Below are 22,661 nucleotides of genomic sequence, written 5' to 3'. Positions count from 1 at the left end.
CCAGGTTAAATGCCATTGAGAATTATTGTAAACCCTCAGATATTGAGGGCTTTGTGTTTTGAGACAATAGATGCAATATTAAAGTAATAAAGACTGCAGTCTTATCTATCAGAAACAAAAGCGCGTCTGTGCTTAGGAAGTGACTAACACATTTTCAGTCCCAGATTTATTAGGACATCCCCCATGGGTCAGGCCTTCAGGGCCTTTGCAGCCCCCTCTGGGATGTCTGGCTGCTGGATATCTTTCTCCTGGGGCTGTTTCCTGCCCTTCCTGGATGAGGCTCTGCATCACAGGTGCTTGAAGAAGCATAAACACATCTTGTTTCTTCAGCAATGTCTTAGTTCATTTGTGTTGCTATAAAGGAATACCAGAGACTGGATAATTTATAGAGAAAAGAGGTTTATTGGCTCATCATTCTGCAGGCTGTACAGGAATCATGGTGCTGACATCTGCTTCTGGTGAGAACCTCAGGAAGCTTCCATTCATGGAGGAAGCTGAAGGGGAGCCAGCGTGTCACATGGTGAGAGCAGGAGCAAGAGAGAGAGAAGGAGCAAGACAGCGAGGGAGGAGGGGCCAGGCTGTTTTAAACAACCAGATCTCGCGTGAACTCATAGAGTGGGAACTCACTCATTACTGCAGCAAGGACAGCACCAAACCATTCATGAAGCATCTGCCCCCATGGCTCAAACACCTCCCACTAGGACCACCTCCACAGCTGGAGGTCACATTTCAGCGCGAGTTCTGGAGAGGACAAACCATCCAAACCACATCAAGTAACAGAATAAAAAGTGCCTCCTGGTGTCTCCTACTAGTAGAAGCTTGGAGTCCTCTTTGGGCCTTTTTAATGTCAAAGATTTCTATTTTTGTTTTAGAATCTTAAAAATAATCCATAAGCTGTGAAGGTGGGTTCCAAATAGGTCTGAAAGTGGTTTGAGAAATAGAAACATATGTGCGTCAGTTCACAAATGGCTATTTTGAAAGGAAAGAAGATTGGACTCGGCATCAGAACATGGCACGTGGATGTGCCTGTCTCTCAGCCATGCTGGGCGCTGACCCCTTTTTAAAACCCAGAGCAGTAACACACGTTCTCCTTGTTTCCATGGGCTCTGTGCAAATCAAGATAGAATGGAAAGATTATATGTGGAATTAATTGTCATGTGCCCTGTAAATATAGCATGTTCAATATAGTTATACATTTATTAAAATCGTTACAGAGTTTCTAGACAAACCTGGCACTCTTTCATTCAAATAAGGTGAAGATAGAGGAAATAGGCTTTCTTGGAATGCAAATTTAAAAATGCAGTAAGACTTATGGCTTGGAAAAATTCAAGTTTTTTAAAGTACAAAAGGGTTGCATTTTACTAGAATGTTGGATAAGACATCAGTACTGTAAAGGTATGGAGAAATAATAGTTGAAGAAGGAATTATTCTCCCTAGACAATTCTAGAGAATATGCATATTATTCTCATCTTGGCCAAAACACCATAGTGGGATTAATGCTTTCTGCCAAACAAATAATTATGTGTGTTAGTTATTCAAGGGAATCTCAAAACTGAAAGTTCATCAAGTCCTAATACTGTTCTCTCTCTCTCTATATATATATATATATTTTTTTTTTTGAGACAGACCCTCGCTCTGTCACCCAGGCTGCAGTACAGTGGTGCAATCTCGGCTCACTGCAGCCTCTGCCTCCCAGTTTGAGCGATTCTCCTGCCTCAGCCTCTTGAGTAGCTGGAATTACAGGCGCCAGCCATGCTTGACTATTTTTCTTTTGTATTTTTAGTACAGACAGAGTTTCACCATGTTGGCCAGGCTGGTCTCAAACTCCTGACCTCAAGCGATCCATCCACATTGGCTTCCCAAAGTGCTGGGCTTACAGGTGTAAGCCACCACACATGACCATTTTTTTTTTTTTTCCCTTAACAGATCCACTCTTTTCTTTTAATATGAAGCAACCATTCCCTTGTCCTTGCCCTGAAGTCCCCTGTAGCTTCATTTGCTCTCAACTATGTTTGAGATCCTGTGCTTCTCCTGGGCATCCATTTCTTAAGCGTCTAAAGCCTGGGGGTGATGGACTATTCCTGTTATACACCGGAAAAAGCACTTTTTATACTAAAGGAAGAAAAATGAGGTAGAGTTTTGTCTGAGGTCAATATCAGGTTTCCTATGGGATAAATCATGTTATAGTTACTTAATTATAGTGTCCTCAGTTTTTCCTAAAATTCCTTTCCCCTGACGTACACAGAAACACACACAAAGGCAAGGCATTTAGGAAATGCCAGAATTGCTCCTTTCCACTTGGAGGGTGCCAGATTAGTGAGAATTTCACGGTTACGATTGACCTCCCAGTGGACTTAGGTCTCCCACCTGGACCAGTCTTCCTTCTGGGGTTGGGACTGGTGTCTTTTCTAAGTTTTGAATGGATGGCCTCACTCCCCACACCTTCCTCCCACTTTCTTCATCTGAATTTGAATTTTCTTTCTTCTATATTAGAAAGTTCTTACTAGTTTTTTTTTTAATTTTAAAAATGGTTCTTGCCAGGGATTTACATAAATTGGGGTGACAGATGCACTTTATGTAGCGGCACGCCCGCTCTGGAGTGCTTTTTGCCAGGCAGTTTCTAAGGGCCTGGATCCTGGCCAATGTCAGAAGGAGTGTAATAAACTGATAAAAATAGAACCGGATGGCAAAAGAGGATAACTAGCTCACGGAGAGGCCATTTTTCATGCATTTTTTGGGTGGCAGCAAGGTGCCGGTCAAGGACCACTGTTGATTCGAGAGTGTAATTGGATTGTTTGCAACTCAATGAATAAATGCTTGAGGGGATAGATACCCCATTCTTCATGATTTGCTTATTTCATATTGCATGCCTGTCTCAGAATATCTCATCTACCCCAAAAGTAGGTACACTTACTATGTACCCACAAAAATTAAAAATTAAAAAATATTATAAAGGGCCACTGTTGATTATAGGGGTATATTTGGAAACATCTAATGTACTGAATTTTCCCCCATCAAATGAGTGAAAGAAAAGATTGCAGGGGATTGTGAGGGCTATGCATTCTAAGTTTAGTGCAATAGTAAGAAAATTAGTGCATTGCATGGGTGGATATGAATAATACTATCAATGTACATTTCATTTGGAAAAATCATTCTAGAAATGAATCACCCACAAAATGAAAGTGATTTCACTCAACAGGGTTGGTGGCTTTGAGGCCACCATTCTGTTAGTTCCCTTGAACACAGACTGGGTGACTGGTATGTTGCGTATATCCATCTTGTATGGGATGGGGTTACTTGTTGGCAAAGACACCGTAGATTTTCTAAAAAGAGCCCTGGAGATCATCCATTTGACAGTTGTACAAACTGAGTTCTGAAGCTTTGTGAAGCGTGAGCTTTATTCTATTGCTGGAATGCATGCAATTGATGGAGAGTGTTACAACGCTTGCTAGTCAAGCTCAGAGGCTGCTTGAAGCTCTGCAATAGCCCTGAATGATAATGCTGCTTGCGGTCCACGCCATTAAACCTCTTTGCGTTAGCTGTAGATCGTGTTTATGGCATACCATCAGATGCCCATCTGATGATTTTAATCACAACCATCATTCACTTTTCACCCAAAATTAGCCAAGTTTTAAGCTAATTGAAAGAAAGCACCTGTCCCAAAGTGGTACCTTTCATTTTTCTGGTTGTTCTAGTCACTTTGGGGGGTTCATTTAATTCCATCTCAGTCTCGGATGGTGTGCAACAACTTACTCTGTATTTCCCTGCTCTAAACCAGGAACTATTGAGTGGAAAAAATTAACAGAATGCTGAACAGTCTCCTTAGGCTAGTTGAAACTATAAAGGTTACTGGAGGGGGGATGCTGGTGTTTTTAATTTTCATGGGAAAATCTGAGGTTAGAAACATAAGTCTTGACCCTCAAAAAATGATTTTAATGATGTCAGTACTTAGAGGTGTGGAAACAAGTCTTCGTGCTGTACTTCTTCTCTACATAGCTGTAGTATAGTGGGATAAGGAGTGTATTAGAATTCAGAAGACCTGGGTTCACATTCAGACCCTTCCCCTATTAGCTCTTTGATCAGGAGCAACTTATTCCTTTGAATTTCAATTTTACTGCCCAGAGGCTTGCTATGAAGATAAAATACAATGATAGGAGATTAATACCTACTTAAGTGTTTGTTGAATTTATCAAGTATTGAGACAGCCCAAGACAACTGCATTTCATAACCTTTAATAGTAAAGTTCATTTTTTAGTGTGTTAACAAATGAAGAATGCAGTTTCTGAGCAAGTGGCTCTTCTCACTCCATTGTCGTCTTTTCATTTGTATAAACAATACATCTTTCTAAAACAAAATATTCCCTTCCTTTCTTCCCTTTCTTTCTCCCTTCTTTTCTCTTTCTCTCTCTTCCTTTAAGTCCTGTCTCCTTTCCTCCCTGCTTCTTTCTATTTCATTTTTTTGGTGGGGATTGTGTGTAAAAAATTTTATGTCCTCGTGAGAAGATATTAATTCAAAGAGTATAGGATACATCATTCTTACAGCTTAGTTATCATATTGACTTGTTCCATTTTAACTTTTTTTTTTTTCATTTAAAGACTTTTAAATACATAGAAAATAACACAACAGAATCTAATTTAGATGTAACAAATGTATTTTGTTGGTATATTTGCTTTAACTGCCTTTATTGAAAGATGCAAGCTATTACAGAGACAGCCACAGTCACAGACCCACATTGCATCCTTGTCTTTCCTTTTCCGTTTGCCCTCTCTACAAATGTGATAAAGTGCCAAATGGAGCATTCTCTATTTGGAAAATGTGTACATCCTTATTCTTACTGCATTTACATTCTGTTGTTCAAACATATGCATCCAATTTATTAGTTTTTACTATTCTATAGCACACAATTTTATTACCATGCCAGAATTTACTTATCTTTCCTTTATCGATGGACTCTTCAAAGTTATTTCCCAGTTTCTGCAGCTATAAATGTATCTATAGAAAATTTTCTTGCATATATATGTGTGATAACTTTGTCAGGCTACATGCCTAGGAGTAGAATGCTGAGTTATAATGGGTTTACATGCAAAACCACACTGAATATTCCCTACTGCTTTCAAAGTGGCTGCACCAATTCACAGCCCTGCTGGCAGTGTATATGTGTTACTATAATCCCTTATCCTTGCCAGCATTTAATATTGTTAAGCTTTGAAACATTTATCCAATTTTCATTGTCATTTAATTTGCATTTCTGGAATTGCTAGTAAATTTGACCATGCTTTCATATTTATGTTGGCTCTTCAGATTTTATCTTTTGTAAATTGCTCATTTGCATCTTTCGCTCATTTCTTCTATTGCATTCTTTGTTTAAAATATTTACAGGAATTTTTATTTTCTCCATACTAATCTTTTGTGAGCTATATGCATTGTAGATAACTTCTCCCTATCTGTTCCCATTGGTATAATCTGATTATGATGCTTATAATGGCTTTTATAATATAGATTTCTTTTTAATTGTAAGGTTGCTAACATTTTCCTTTATGATTTGCTGTTTTGCTTTTGTGTCTTGTTCAAGCATTCCATTCTTACCTTGAAGTCATAAATATAGTTTCCTATATTTCATTATAGAGGTGTTCAGAGGTTTTCACCTCTATGCTCTTTAATGACATAGGAGTTATATTACATATGGTATTAAATAAATCCGTACTAGAAAAGTTGATGCTAGCTCCTTCAACAAATAAACTCACAAGTATAGGTCATTTAATCTGATAAAAATTTATCTCTATTAAGTAGGTCCAAAATGGGCATTTTTGATTGGCAGTTGCCTTTCCTCTAAGACTTGACTCAGGGACCCCAGCTCCTTCCACAATGTAGCTCCACCATCTCTGCACATGGCTTCAAGGTTGCCAAAAGAGTGCAGGAGGCTTGGTGATTCTGCAGTGAGTCCTTAGTGGGTCAGGCGTGGAAGTGGGTGCATTAATTCTGCTCACCTTCCATCAGCCAGATCTCAGACACGCAGCCACATCCAAAAGCACGGGAGGCTGGGGGAGGTGGTTTTAGCTGTGTGCCCACGAAGACAAGAAAAGAGGGTTAGTGAACAGGTAATCTGTCCCTGCCCAAGGTCTAATTAATTTTTTTTTTTTTTTTTTTGAGACAGGGTCTTGCTCCGTCTCCCAGTTTGCAGTGCAGTGGTACAATCTCAGCTCACTGAAGGCTTGACCTCCTGGGCTCAAGCGATCCTCCCACCTCAGCCTCCCGAGTAGCTGGGATACAGGCATGTGCCACCATGCTTGGCTAATATTCGTATTTTTGGTAGAGATGGGGTTTCGCCATGTTACCCAGGCTGGTCTTGAACTACTGAACTCAAATGACCAGTCCACCTTGGCCTCCCTAAGTGCTGGGATTACAGGTGTGAACCACCATGCCCAACTTATATTTAGTTTTATCCATAAAAATAGCACATGTTGTATAACTTTAAAAAATTATTGATTTTATTCCAAGTTCCCATACATAAGCTAGTTTAATTGTTGACTCTGTTTGGTTCCATTTTTCTATTTGTCTGTCTCCAAACCTCACTGTTTTTGTTAATGTAATCTTACAATAAGTTTTGGTATCTGGAAGGGTAATTATCAGCTCACTTTTATTCAAAGTATAAACTTTATATACCTAGAGAATTAGAAAAATATAAATTCCAAAGCAGTGATAATATACTTGCTTTTTTTCTTGGGGGTGGGTAGACGTTTGTGTGATCTGTGCACATTCTTTGCACAATCTGTTTTTACATATCTGTGCCCCAGGCAAGAAGTGTTTTACCTTCAAAATGGACTCCATTTCATGGCTAAGAACAACACTACTATTTGTTCAATTTCAAAGTGTGTCAAAGTTGCCTTTGGTGGTGCTTTGTTATCATCTTTCAATGTAGACAGAACATCGTAAAACCCTGGGAAAACAAGATATTCAGGAAGGTGGGTTTCTGCTTCTTAGTCCGCTTCGTAATAAGTGGAACTCACACTAGGGGAAAAGCAAATTATTATGCCATGTCTTTAAATAGATATGGTTATGGAGGCAATCATAGGTATCCATAGGTTTAAATCACTAATTAATTAATTTATTTTTTGAGATGGAGTTTCCCTCTTATCACCCAGGCTGGAGCACAATGGCGCGATCTCAGCTCACTGCAACCTTCTCCTCCCGGGTTCAAGGGATTCTCCTGCCTCAGCCTCCTGAGTAGCCAGGATTACAGTCCACTAAACCCCACTAATTTTTGTATTTTTAGTAGAGATGGGGATTTCACCATGTTGGCCAGGCTGGTCTTGAATCCCTGACCTCGGGTGATCCACCCGCTTTGGCCTCCCAAAGTCTGGGAATTACAGGCGTGAGCCATTGCCTATAATCATTTAAATACAAAAAGCCTTCCTAATTTCTTTTTTCCATGTAAAAATATGTAAGAAAAACCTCCCTACGAACAGCTTTTTGGTTACAAATGGTCTAAGGTATATTAAACATGGAAAACCCAAATACTCTAAGCAGAGAATGAGAATGGAATTCAGTATTTTCAAACGAAACAATGCAAATATGGACTGATGCAAAGAGTTAAGAAAGGCTACACCAGTCACATCTTTTATTTTTAAATTTTCTCTCTCCTATCTTTTCTACCAGAAGTGTAACTAGCTAAAGCAGGAATAAAGCAGGCTACAGGCTCCGTCATCATGTTTGTGTTCCTCTCTCTCCATTACTACCCTCCTAAGATTCTCACATTGCTGAGCATCTGGACTGGTTTCCTGCCCTGATTACAATGCCCTTGTGCTCTTTCACCTGCCTACAGACCCTGCGTTTAGGACTTCTGTTAGCTCACTTGAGAAACTAAGCTACACAAATGCCCTGGGCATGATAACTAGCTAAGGTCCTAGGCAGCACCCCTGCGCTGACGAGCCCAGAGTTGCTGCAGTGGAGAGGCCACACAATGAGAGAATTGGTAGGACAGCCATTTCCAGCTACCATGGCAGTTACCGACCAGTTGCTAAGGTTGGTGCTGCCTGTCTATGTGAATATTTCACCTCACTTTTTAAATAAACAAACACTGTCAGATATTAGGGATATGACCTCTAGTTGCTCACATGCTAGGTGATACAAATGCCCATTTTTAATGCTTCAAGTGTCCATCAAGCAGCTACCATAAGACGAGAGTTTGCTAAGTGCTGGGGGTTCAATGACAAATGTTCAGGTTTGGAAAAAAGTAGACATGGTTCTTGATCTGATGTGATTTAGTGAGGAAGAGGAACTGATACACACGGGTGTGATACACACACATGCACACCCTCACTCACGGATGGATCAGAGTTTGAGGGAAAAGAACAAGGTACCATAGGTGAGTTCCTGGGAGGCTGGAGGAGACTTTCTTAGGAAAGGATTGTGTGTGGAGGGGAAGACAGTCTTGGGCTGAGGGCATGGGTTATGCAAGGCTGTGGGGACAGGTGGAGGCGTGTGGAACACTGAAGCCACCAGAGGAGCACATCTTTGTTCCAGGGAAGAGACTGAGAAGAGACCAGTCCCAGTGAGGTGGGATATGTGAGCAGAGCTGTGTGATGCAGGGCTTTAAAGAAGGCTAGAAGTTTGATATTGCTCTTTTTTTAGTGCAGCTGAAATGAGAACAGATTAGAGGTCACAGTCGCAGATTTGAGTAAATCAGTGCCGCATGATGGGATCGGACAGTGGCTCAGCTTGAGGAAGTGGAGATGAGGACAGGGAAGAGCAGACAGGTGGTTGTGGATGAGCTGGTTGGATGTCACAAGATGAGACTGAATTGGACATGGGAGGTGAAATGGGGAAGCATGAGCAATGACTCACAGAAGAAGGGACTATCCAGCAGTGGTCCAGCAGTGGAGCAGAGTTAAAATACAGCTAAATCAGTCAAAGCTTTACAAGTGAAAGCTGCTTACTGCAGAGCTACCCAATGAAAGAATAATGACCTTCTTGTTGAAGTCAGAAAATAAGAATTCACTTTTTAATTAAGATGGTGTAAGCAAGAAATGGTTGCATAGACTGTGAGGAAATAGCGGGCAACCTCCTACCAATTCTAATATTTTCAACAACAACAAAGTTCTATTCTCTGCTGCCATTTCTATTTTGGGATCTAATTAATTATAAACATAGGTGCAAGACTGAACTTACATGTAGGCAGCTTACGAAATAAAATATGACAGGCAGAGTAGGACACTGCAATTATAATCTACCTCTCAAAGCACTTTGAGGATAAAAGTCAGGTGATTTCTTTCCTAGGAGAATGTGAAAACTGTCCTGAAGCAAGTCATTTAGAACTTTCCATTTTTAAATAATACTAACATAAAGCTACAATTCAGAGCATTCATTTGCATAACTTAAAATATGTAAAACAATATTTCCTGATGATCTAGGTACATATAGAATCTGTAAATTAATGTAAACATTCATAGATGCCAAACTGAGGCTTGGGGTACCTCTGGAGAGCTAAGGAATGCAATGGGCAGGTGAGTGGGGGTGATTAGTTTCATCTACAATTTTTAAACTATAAACAGTGAAAATATCAGAAACATATGGATCAGAGTGTCAACAACTAATGGATCAAAATGTTAACAACTAAGGAATCCAGGGTTCTAAGAATCTAGGATAGAGTCTGTTGTATTATTTTCAATATTTTCAGCACATTTGCAGTATGTTATGCTTATATATTTAAAAATGAAAGGTGGAATTTTTCTATTCATTATAATATGGAGATGTAAACTATCTCATGGCTTGGAGAGACAATAAATTCTCCTAAATTGTATTTTCTAATATGTTGTTTTCATGGTCTTTAATCCTGTTTTTATCTTCCTTTCTACATTTCTATTTGAAAAAAATGACACCAAGGCAAAATAAATAAGTTTTGAAGTATTTGCTGCTTTAAAGTAAATGGTAAATTATGATAAAATTATTTTATGGAGATGAGAACTAAAAATAGTCACATAACTTAAATTTATAGGTTATTTTATTTTTCTATGCCTTAATGAGAATAGAAGTAAGTGGTAAGAAAAGGACTAGATTTTTAAGCCAGGATACTAGTTTTAATTTATCCTCTTATGCAAAATAGGACATTCATTTGGTAAAATCAAATAATTTTATTGGCCTTATTTTTCTTAGTTATAAGAAAAACAAAGATTGGAAGTGAATATTCTTTAGGTTGTGATCTGGCTTTTACTTTGTAGGATTATTTTACTAATTTTGCTTATGAAGATATTGCTTTATCTCTTCCTAACACTGCAACCACTGTGACAGTGACTTAGGACATTTTCTTTTAGTGAAGTTAAAGAAATAATTTTTCATGGTGTGTGATACATATATGAAAAGCTACACAAACTCTTAATGTGCACTTTTGTTAGATTTACAAAGTGGACACAGCCCTGTAAACTGTGTTGAAGTCAAGAGTTGAAGCGCTACCAGTCCCTAAGGAAGTCAGACACTCTGGTCACGCCGATAACACTCACAGTTTCTGCTTTCCTGACTTCCAACATCATGGATTCACCTTGCCCATATTAGAACCCTATAAAAAAATCTCATAACTCAGTAAGTGTCTGACTTTTCTCACTCATCAATATTTTGGGAGAATCATTCATACATTTTCATAGTTGTTATTTACCCATATTTATTGCAGTGTAACAGGAATTGGCAAACTTTTTCTGTAAAGCACAAAGTTGAAAATATACTAAAATGTATTTGTCTATTTTATTACTGATGAACATTGGGTTATTTCCAGTTTTAAATGTAGTACTGATATGAATATTCTCATATACTTGTTTTAGAGCACATATGTATATATTTCTATATACTGAGGAATATAATTGCTGGGTCACAGGACATATATATATTCAGCTTTCATTGATACTGCTGTACAACTTACCGAAGAGATTCTAACACCTTATGTTTCTTTCAATCAATGTATGAGATTTTTATTTGATCTACATTCTTAACAACAGTTGGTTTTGTTCATCTTTTTAGTCAGTTAGATGAGTAAGTAGTGATATCACATCGTGGTTTTAATTTTCATTTTCCTGATAACGAATAAAATTAAGCAATTTATTTTATGTTTATTGGGAATTTATATCTTATTTTGTGAATTATTCATTCAAATACTTTTCCCATTTTCTATTGGGTTGTTGGCTTTTTCTATTGATTTCTAGGAGCTCATGAATATATATCTTTTGACAAATGTATGTTTTGTAAGTATCTTCACCCAATGTTGGCTTTACTTTTTCATTCATTTGAAGGCATCTTTTGATAGACAGAACTTCTTCATTTTAATATGGTCCAATTTTCCCTGTACAGTCAGCATATTTTTATTTTGTTTAAGCAATCTTTACTTTTCCCAAGATTGTAATAATAATGCATCATATTAATTTTATTTGTAGTTCTTCTTAATATTGTTATTCAACAAATTAACAAAATGTTAACTCAATAATGATCCACTAGTTCCCCTAGGCCCATGAAAAAAGGGAGGTAAAAGCAGCTTCTGAAGTTGCCTGGCAGGAAACCTAGTGACTGGATGGGAAGTTTTAAGAGGTCATCATGCAGTAGGCTTGCTTTTGTTCTTTTAGTTATTTGTCAGGAGGTGAGGAAAAGATGACAGGGCAGACACTTAAAGTTTCTCTATGTAAAGTAGAATGTCAACAATATCGCTTAGCTCCAGCTTTCCTATTATCTATACAAATCTAAGTGGAATAAATAGACATTATAATTTTGAAGGGAATAACTTGCTGGAAGTTATGGAAAGAATCTTGGTAGGATTCTGGGTTATAAGTTTTGGTGCAAATATATTTATGTAATTTTAATACCTAAAAAACTTAGAAACATTGGAATTGTGATTCCAGATGGCTGACCAAACAGAAGAGTTTGACTTCCCCTTCTCCACATTCTTAATATTTTGGAAATTAAAAATAAATTCACTGTAATGCTTGATCTTGGAATTAGAACTGGAATCAGAATTTGGACTGAGGGGAAGAAACAGGAAAAAACCCAACCAGCTGAGTCAGCTGCAGCACATATTGGGAGAAGAGAGGCCACCCCTGTAGGTGGACTTTTTCAAAGGAACCTCAGGATAGCTCCGGTAGCGAAGGTAGCAACTGTAGACCTGCAAGAAGCCAGTCAGGAAGTTAAGGGAGGAGTGGCTCAGACGCACCCTCAGCCTCCCTGTAGAGTCTGTCTTATGGAATTAGAAATAAACAAGGGAATGTAAAGACTTCTGATAACAGACCCCGTCCCCCGCCAATGTCCGCCAAGTCCAATCAAATTGGAACGAGAGTGGAGCTGAGGTATCCGATAATCTAAAAGCACCCCAAGTGATTCTATTGTGCATCCTGAGTTGAGAACGGCTATCTTTTTGCGTTGTGCCTCCACATATGTTATTATTATTTACCTGTGATAGAGGCCCAGGACGTCTCACCAGGGCCGCTTATGACCAGGGCCATTTATGACATCTGACCAAGGCTGGTAACAGCTGAGATTTTTTTCCCGTGTTATTGTGAAAAATAGTACAATGGTTAGAAAAAATGGGTATAATGTCGTCTAACATTTTATTCTAAAAAAATGTAAGAAAGATTCCTTGTATGTGTTAATACAGCAATTCCTGTAAATGAATTAAACAGCATTCAGCTAAAAAATATATTTACAAAAAACAACACAATAAACAAAGAATTAGATAGAAGAGATCAATGAGTATAGTGCAAAACTTAGTAAATTAGAAAACAAAATATTAAACTTACTCCATTTTTACCAAACACGCCCAGGAAAATAACTCACACCTTGAAAAGGCCAACAAAATAGATGAATACTGTTGAATAAATAAATGATATTTCTCAAGTCTGTTTAAAAAAGAGAAAGCACACGACTTTGCTAACATAAAATGTAATTACAAACTTATAGATTTAAAATATCATAACATATGAATAGCTTCTAATACAATGATGGTGATAATAATTATAATATGCATATTATTCTCTGACATTTATTGAAGCTATATATAGTCATATAATTCTCATACAAATCTATGTGACAGATCTTTATTATCCCTTATAAACTAACTTTTAGAGAGGTTAAGTAATATATCTAAGGTGACACGAAAGCAAAATCTGGACTCAAACCCAGGCCGTCTAATTCCAAAAGCTCTTAACCACTTTGCAATATTATCTCCTAAAGTGAATAAATTGTAAACTGATGCAAAAAATAAGGCTTTTTTTTTCCCAGTCAAATTGAGCCTTTTTACTTCAGAGACTCATCTGGGATCTTAAGTGCTCGAGAATCAAGTCAGTAGGTCCTGATGCAGATTGATTCTTGTTCATTGCTGATTTCCTTGGGGCATTGCTCTGTGCTTTTTCCTACAAACTCTCGTTAGTCTATGCGGGAAGATTTAATTGGTTGTTTCCCTTTGAAAGGTTAAAGGTCAAGCTATTATTGAATATAAGATTCAGCTTTATTTTCCTGAAAGGAGAAAAAAGGACTGGCCCAAATGAGATTTTATTAACACATCTTTTCCTTTTCTTAGTAACACACCAAAGTGACTCGTAACCAATGCACTACTACAGTCCTATTATTTATTCTTTTGCAGAAAGGCATTAAAAGTCAAAATTATCTTGAATGACATGAAATAAGGTACTTGTTGGTTTTTCTCCCTTTTTGTCTTCCTATATCAAAATGAAAAGACACCATTGATACTAGTATGTTATATACAGACTGACTTGAGTGAATTTATTTTCACTGTTTAAGGTTATTGTTAGGTTTGTTTCTTTCTTCCTTTTTTTTTTTTTTTTTCTTTTTAAAGAAAGACAACCATAAGTATGTGTATAATCATGAGATATTCAACTGATTTCCACATGGGCCTTATGGAAGATAGCCTTATTTATTCACAGTTACATGTACAGCAACCAAGACGTTATGTAGGTGGCCTTTTGTCACCTGACTCTAGAAGAAAGGAATTGGTTTTAGTCTGTACCTACAAACATTTTGAGAGTGGAGAAACATGAGTGATTTTATGGTCGTTAAAAGGACTGATATTTTCTGCTTCAGCTGGAGCAATCCATTTGTTTTTCATTTAACAAAGTGACTTCGCTATTTAACTATTGACTTCACGTCATTGTCCCTTTAGGAATTCTAGACGGTAGCTGGTGTTTGAGAATTTTACTGGTACTACTGCAACCATCACACAACACACCCTCAAGAGATTTTCTGTTAGGAACGTAGCTATTTATGTCAACTTGGTGATATGGTTTGGATTTGTGTCCTTGCCCAAATCTCATGTCCAGTTGTAATCCCCAATGCTGGAAGAGGAGCCTGGTGGGAAGTGATTGGATCATGGGGGCAGATTTCCTCTTTGCTGTTCTCCTGAGAGTGAGTGACTTATTGTGAGACCTGGTGGCTTAAAAGTCTGTAGCACCTCCCCCTCCTCTCTCTTCCTCCTGCTCTGGCTATGGAAGACGTACCTCCTTCCGCTTGGCCTTCACCATGATTTAAGTTTCCTGAGGCCTTCCCCAGCCATACTTCCTATAGAGCCTAAGAAACCATGAGCTAATTAAACCTCATTTCCTTATAAATTACCCAGTCTCGGGTGTTTCTTTATAACAGCGTGGGAACGACTAATACGCTTGGCTTTGGGTTAAGTTGTAAGTTAATTCCAGCGTAAGCAGATAGAAAATATTTGCTTTTTGTGATAATGGAAACTGTGAGAGAAAATTTGAGCTTTTATAGTCTTATGAAGACAAGACCTAGTTTTTAACTTAATCTTTGTACTCTTAAGTATTTTACAAGTCCCTGGTAATTAGTATGTGCTTAATGTTATTTATGGAGCAGATATATAAAAGTTTGTGGAAACATCATTGTGTCATTATATTACAGCCTTCAATATGTGATTGTTATTTGGTGCAATTTACAAAACTAGCATTTGTTAGACATAATTTGTGTCTTGAATTTTTTGTTGGGTTTCCAAGTAATTATTTCCCAGAAATTGCCGGGTATACATAATTACCATTGAGAATCAAGAGACAGATCAATTCTCAGATGCTGTGTGAATGCACACGTTACACACCGTCTGTATTAAAATTCATTTTAGCTCTTCTACATGAATGAATACAATTTTTGCACAATGAAGTTTACTTCTTTGGGAATGAAAATTTATTTTGATAATTCTAAATGAGAGTCATTATAAAATTCATGACTGAAACTGCCAATTCTTATTCTTTTTTATTAAGTTTAGATGTTGGTATAGTTGAAGAGTTAACAGTGTTAAAATCATATAATAAAAACTGGCAGTTGTTTACACTATACCTCCCTTATCCCCATCTGGATAATAGATTTCAATTACTTTTGCTCTGTAGTTAATTAGGTCTTTACTTCTAAGTATTATACTGCTTTAAAAATATATTCATTTAGGCATTATTTATTGGTTTCCTTCTATGATGAAAATTTAACTCCCTTATGTATCTTTCTCACAGTTTTTCTCTTCTTGTGCTTTTAATACGCCTGTATTGCATTTTTTGAAGTAACAGCCAGTATTTTACATATGTTCACGGCTGAACAAAGTAATGGACTCGTGACCCTTTTTGTTTTTCCTATAGTAAATTGTTGCCTCAATTTGCTATGGTTTCCTATGTTCCCATTGTTTAGAAAAATAAATAAAAATGGTAGTTACTGTTTAGATACATAAAGGTCAACCACCCATAATTTAGGTGAAACTTAAGCTCTCCCAATTTCCCAGATTTTGTAACTCTGAACATAAACAAAATGCAACCATTACTTATTTGTCCAACAAATGTTTAAGCATTCCCATTTCTTCACAACCCCATCAGCATCTGTTATTTTTTTGCTTTTTATTAGTAGCCATTCTGACTGGTGTCAGATGGTATCTCGTTGTGGTTTTGATTTGCATTTGTCTAATGATCAGTAATTTTGAGCTTGTTTTCATAATACTCGCCTGCCGCATGTATGCAAAAGACTGCTTTTCTAGAGATTTCTGTTGCCCTCTAGGGCAGATGTTCTGTGGGACTGCCTTCTTTGTAGAATGCATTCTGGTTCTTATTTCCTAGGTCTTTTTTTCAGGTTTACTACTTCATTTTCTGAAGCAAATGCTCAAGTAACTTCTTTAGGAAAGGTGCAGGGAAGGTAAAATATTGCATGTCAGCATTTAAAAAAGTTATATCCTTACTCTTGCTGGAAGGTCTAGCTGAATATACAATTTAAATAATTTAAAGGCAGAGGTTCCCAACCTTTTGGGCACCAGGGACTGGTTTCCTGGAAGACAATTTTCCCACAGACGAGGTCAGGGGGCATTCGATTCTCATAAGGAGCGTGCAACCTAGATCCCTCGCATGCGCAGTTCACAATAGGGTCCACGCTCCTATGAGAATCTAGTGATGCTGCTGATCTGACAGTAGGCGGAGCTTAGGCAGTAATACTTGCTCACCCCGCCCCCCATCACCTCCTGTTGTGCGGTCTGGTTCCTAGCAGACCGTCCCCAGGGGATTGTGGACCCCTGGTTTAAGGTGTTTCTTTACTGTTTTTCTGCTCGTTTTCCTGCTGTTGAGAATTTTTATTTTCCTTCTTTTCGTGGTCCTGTATTCTCTCTCTGAAAGCTTTTACTATTCATGATCTTTTATCTCTGCATTTTAAACCTTCACAATGACATGCTTTGTTGTGAGTCTTTAAATTTTAACTTCTGCTGGGCACTCAGGAATTTCAATTTGGAAAGTCATATCATTCAGTTTAGGAAACTTTCTTGCATATAGTTTTAAGATAATTTCACAACCTTTGTGTCTCTATTCTTTACAGAGCTGTTTTTATCCTCAAAATTTTCTGTTCTCCCTTATTTTCACCTGTCATTTGATTTTGTTTTGTTGTTGTTGTTCTTTTTCTCATGTCTTCTGGTCCTACTTCTATTTTCTTTTGTCCCCAATTTGCCCATCCCTTGAGTTTGTGGTTTTAAACATTATAAAAATATTTTTCAGATATAGAACGTATATTGATTCTTCATATCATAGGTTACAATTTCATCAAAATCTTCATCTTTTAGTCTCTTTTGTATTTTTTCTCTAATTTTTGAACATATAACTCATAGATATTTTAAAATTATTATCTACCAATTCCAATATTATTATCTCTGTAGGTCTGCTTTTGTTTTTTATATTTTTCTCTTGATTATTGTCCCTAGGGTTCTATCCATTCACATGTATAGATTGTTTTTGAATGTTAGACATCATGTATGAAAGAGCAGTGGAGAATACATATCATTTTATCTCCTTTCTTCTACTAGGCAGAGAGAGTGGGGGCTGATCTCCACAACCCAATCAGGGACATAGCCGGTTGTGCTTTGCTAATGTTCATTTGTCCCGAGCTTCATGTGTGTTCCTAGGAAAAGGACCTTGGTGACATTTGTATTGTGAGTCTGGAGGGGCTTTGTCTCCTTAAGACAAAGATGCTATGAACATTTTTCCTCTCTGTACTACTCCACAGCCTTGTTTCCAAACTTACTCCCTAGCCTCCTGCTTTGCACAGCTTCAGAAGTTGGCAAACATCTTGAGGGAAGCCTGGCTCTGTTGACACCCCCAGTCTCCAGTTTTGACATCATAGCCCCAGATGAGCAGCAGAATGTCCACTGTTTGTTTCCCGCCTCCAGCTGTGGCTTCTGCCTAAACCAAAGCCAAATTCTTAGTGGTTTGGCAAATAGCTTCAGGGAAATGTTCTGCAAATTCTCATCTCACCTTTGAACATTTCTTACCTCTCTGGACTTTATGCCTCTTTAGTCCCTGTTTATTCTGAAGCTTTCTGAAGCCTTTAACACCACCCTTTCTGTTGTAATTCTCCCAACTCTTCTGCTTGGTCTAAGCTGCAGCTTTCACTTGCTGTACGTTGTTCTATATAATTGGAAATGGAATTTCTATGTATTGGGAAGATTTTTAGGTCCAAGTAAGACTAACTCGAACGTTTACATTTTGTTTCTGTCTCTCAAATATCATCTGTCTCTCTAAGATATGTCCAATTTTCCGAAAGATGCTCTATAGGGACCCTCCCACCAAACACATGCCTATTGTCCTGTGACATACCATCTTTAATAATCTTGTCTAATGTTATGATCTGATAAACTAAATGGAAGAATCTGGGTAGAATGCTAAAGGACTTTAGTTCACACTTCTAGATTTTAGAGTTTAGTGCCAGATAGAATTTCTAGCTTCAAGCTTCCTCTTGGACCCACCCTGGCTCTTTTAGCTTCCCAGGGCTCCAGTGAGATGTAACTCAGTGGTTGCAGCCAATATGCCTCCCTAAGAAGACCCTAAAAGTCTCTCTCCTAATTTTTTGTCTTTCACTTCCATCATTCATGGAGTTAGAAATAACTACTTTCAAATGACACCCTTGAAACCTACTGTGACTTTTGGCAATACTCTGAGACTGCTTTCTTATTGGGAAAGTAGAAATAATGTACAGATCATTAACTGAAGATGAAACACAATAATTTAACCCCCAGCACAGGGCCAGGAATACAGTCAGCACTCAATAAATGCTCATAATTCCACAGTTCCTGTCCCGTATGGGCAAAAGCGAGGAGAGAAGAGAAGATGCATGAACGATAGACATACTGTAAGGGCGCCTGCCAGTTTGGTCCATTACAAACTCTCCATATGTAAGGCAGCCCTTGATATCTCTCCCAGACTTAAGCTAAAACGGGAGGAGAGGAGGACATGGACAACACAGACAGCACTTCACTAACTTGTCAAAAAGAGAGATTGGGCCGATGCCTTTGCCTGAGTAATTAAAATGTTGACAGGAACCCAACTCTTGAGTGGTTTAAAGCCCAAGCTGAAGGCAATAAATGAGAGCAGAGGAGTTCCAGAAATTTCTCTGCTTTTTGTTTGCAGCCTGTGAACATATGGTCAGAGACGTTCTGCTCCCTTGGCTAAATCACCGTGCTAACAAAGCAGAGATCCCTGAATGAATTATTTAGCTTCTAGCTGGGGGAAAAAACAAAAAACAAAAAACAAAAACAACAACAACAAAAAACCCTATGTTTTTCTTTAACAGACGATGTACCTTAAGTTGAAAAGCTGACTTCCACCTCCTGGGCAACGTGGCTCGGGGTTGTGCTCAGCTAAGACAAAACTGATGTCAACACCAGGAATGAAGGACAAATCTGTGGCTTAATGAAGGTGAGTGATAGTACCTTCTCAGATAGGTCACTGAGTACTCCTTCATTAATATCTGCGAGGACTATTTACTCCCCAAACAATATGAACCATAGCAGTACCTATAGCCTCACACATTTTTACTTGTATATATTTTTAAACCTCATAGGGGTTGGATGTGACCAGGGGTAAGGAGCTAAAGCTGGTTGAGGTACAGGGTTTACATGCTCTGGCTTTGAGATGATCTTTTGAGTTTGCCTGCAGTATGGACTTTAACTTCTATACTGTTTATCTTTATAACTGCTTTGGGTTTAGTGCTCCACCAAATACTGTAATTTGCACATCCTTTTTAGCTTGAAGACACTGAATGTAGCCACATTCTTTTATCTCATAACTTAGAGGAACAACTTGAAAGTTTATTTATAATTTTTCATTTAACTTTCTGTGTATCTGTATTAGAACAAACAAGATTTTGTATTATTAGAACAAAGTAAGTGCGGACTAGTTCCAAGGTTCTGTCCAGGAAGGAAAAATGGAACCTTTACTTAATTTTTAATTTTTGCTTGGCTCATGTTGTCTCCACACAAAACCTGCTAAACAGCTGCTTCTTATTTCCAAGTCTCGTTATTTCCAACAAAGACCTTGGGCGAACCCATGGTTTAAGATGTAACATTTCCCAGCACATTGCAGTGAATTCTGTCACATTTGTATTACTTTTCTCAGAGTGCAAGCCACTCATTTGACTCTTTGGGGGAATTTTGGCTTGAGTTCATAGTAACTCTGTTGGGGAGACTGAGGTTCAGCTCCTAGAAACAGGACTGTGGCATTGCTTGGCACAGTTGACAAGGTGTCAGAAGTAGTCGACTTGTGGTCCTCTAGGGAGCTGACCTTGGGCATCCATCTTGGGCCTCAGTTGACCTTGTCTTAGAGGGGGATGGTGCTTGTCCACCTTGTCCAGTCTGCCTGATAAGGGTATTATGGACGTTAATAAAGTAAACTGAGATGGCTTGAATATGTGAATATGCTAAGGATAAGTAATTATTATAATTCCAGTTAATAATAGGTGGGTAATTTATCCATGGTGAGAAGGAAATGGAAAGTATTCAGGTTTATGCAAATGTGTAGTGTTAGTAATATCAATGTACATAGCACCATCTATATGGCTTGGGCTTCACATTGTCTCTATGATGGGCCTTTCCAACTCCTTCTGTATCATGTACAAGTCAGTTCTATCTTCCCACCAAGCCATGGATGACACAGGTGCCCAGACCCTTGCTGGTGATTTTCCTGGCACTTCCAATCCGACCTGGCACTTGCAATCCTTCAAAGTCCATCTTAAATGCCACTTCTTCATTCATCTTCCTAGGTTTTCTTCTTCTTTCACTCAGAGGAGAACATTTCTTTGTCCATCAAACTCCCGTTGCAAATTGTCTATATTACCTTTACAGCTCTTACCACTTCCTGCTTTATATGAGTTATTTAAACTCTTGCTTTGCTGTTAGACCTTTGGCTTCTTAAATGTGTAAAATAAATAAACTGAATAAAAATAGAATGCACTTGCTAGAGTTAAGTCTGTGCCAGGAGCTGTGTTAAACTTCATACACTAATTACCTTGTTGAATCCTCACAATAATCCTATGCATGTGGTCCTATTATTATCTGTATTGTATAAATGAAGAAACTGACGGTGACTGAATTTAAATCATTGGTTCAATGTCACAAAATGGTTAAGTGGTAAATTCAAACCCAGGCAGTCTGTCTTCACAGTCTGTCTTAATCAGTTTGGGCTTTAATAACAGAGCTTGGTGGTGGCTTATAAACAAATGAAATCTACTTCTCACAGTTCTAGAGGCTGGAAGTCCAAGTTCGAGGTGCTAACAGATTTTGTGTCTGGTGAGGACCTACTCTCTGGTTCATAGTTGGTCATCTTTTCTCTGTGTCCTTACATGGCAGAAGGGGTGAGGGGGCTCTCTGGGGTGTTTTTTAATAAGGGCACTAATGCTATTTGGGAGGGCTGCACCATTATGACCTAATCACGTCCCAAAGGCCCCACTGCCAAATACCCTCACATTGGGGATATGGTGGCAACACATGAATTCTGAGGGAACATAAATACCCCCCAGTTTTCACATACATAATGTCCTCAGCTGGTAATTATTTTATCTTATGAAAGAACACAGCTATTGTTGAGTAGAGTAGTCTCTAATGAAAATAAGGTTTTTTTGTTTGTTTCTGTTTCTGTTTTGTTTTGTTTTGAGATGAAGTCTCGCTCTGTCACTCAGGCTGGAGTGTAGTGGCATGATCTCGGCCCACTGCAGCCTCCTCCCCCTGGGTTCAAGCAATTCTCATGCCTCAGCCTCCTTAGTAGCTGGGACTACAGGCACACACCACCACACCTGGCAAATTTTTGTATTTCTAATAGAGATGGGGTTTCACCATGTTGGCCAGGCTGGTCTCAAACTCCTGACCTCAGGTGTTTCACCCACTTTGGCCTTCCAAAGTGCTGGAATTACAGGTGTGAGCCACTATGCTTGGCTGTAAATAATAATTTAATAAAAGATTTGCCCTTAAGAAAAGTTAGGTAAAGTTTAAAAAAGGCAAAATATTGAATTTTAGCTATTTATAAAATAGCATTTTATACCTTGAGAGTAGATCAACTAAAACAGCTTTACTATGTGCTTTCAACTATCTTAAATTGTTTTGTTAAACTATTCTTAAAGTACAGAATTATACTTTATTTTCTGGTTTTGAATTGTTCCCTCTACCAACTGATGTTTGACTTATTCCAGTCACAGTGGATTTGACTTTGTGTATAAACTTAAGGATCTTTCTTTGCTATAATTTTCTCAGTCATGTTTGTGATTTTTTTCCCCTTGATTTCCTGGGAATAGAGGCCTCACAAAGAAATAGTTGACTTCTCTGATGGGGGATTTTTGCTTCAAAAATGTTTAAGTCCTTTTTTTTTTTTTGCTTCAGAAATGTTTAAGTCCCTTTTTTTTTTTTTTTTGACGTAGGGTCTCTCTCTGTCACCCAGGCTGGAGTGCAGTGGCACGATCGAGGCTCACTGCCTTCACTGTGACTCTGTCTCTCCCCTTCTGTCTGTATCAAACCATGCTTTGCTTTTCTCCTGTGAAGAATACATTGGTTCCACCTGAATAATGCAGGATAGCATCCTTTCAAAATCCTTAATTTCACATCTGCAAAATCTTCTCTTGTTTTGTTTTTTGCTATCTAAGGTAACATTCACCAGTTTCAAAAACCAGGGAATTAATATCTCAGGAGTCATCATTCAGTTCTCAGTGGAATTAAGCCACATGACAACATTAATTAATGTAGATTTATTAGTTAATGCAGATTAGTGGGTTGTCCTCCCTCGTCTAGCCCACTTATTTATTTCCTCATAATGTTTCCTGGGATCATCTCCCAAAGAAGCCACTCCTACCTAAATCTTTGTCTTGGAGTTCGCTTTTAGGAGAAGCAAGACCAATGTAATATC

At 38.1% G+C, this 22,661-nt stretch overlaps 1 long non-coding RNA gene across 2 annotated transcripts in view; it reads left to right on the top strand.

The window, feature by feature from the left end:
- The window catches only part of LOC103886593, a 149,189-nt gene that overhangs the window by 17,463 nt on the left and 109,065 nt on the right, over positions 1–22,661 (top strand). The window contains exons 6-7 of one of the 2 annotated variants that reach the window (XR_002523680.2): positions 10,392–10,575; positions 19,066–19,190. This is a non-coding gene — a long non-coding RNA (uncharacterized LOC103886593). The remainder of the gene's footprint in view (positions 1–10,391; positions 10,576–19,065; positions 19,191–22,661) is intronic. The other variant, XR_002523681.2, reaches the window with a different exon arrangement.

The sequence above is a fragment of the Papio anubis genome, chromosome 8 (genome assembly GCF_008728515.1).
Source record: "Papio anubis isolate 15944 chromosome 8, Panubis1.0, whole genome shotgun sequence".
NCBI classification, from domain to species: domain Eukaryota; kingdom Metazoa; phylum Chordata; class Mammalia; order Primates; family Cercopithecidae; genus Papio; species Papio anubis.
This window is presented reverse-complemented; position numbering and strand designations above follow the sequence as displayed.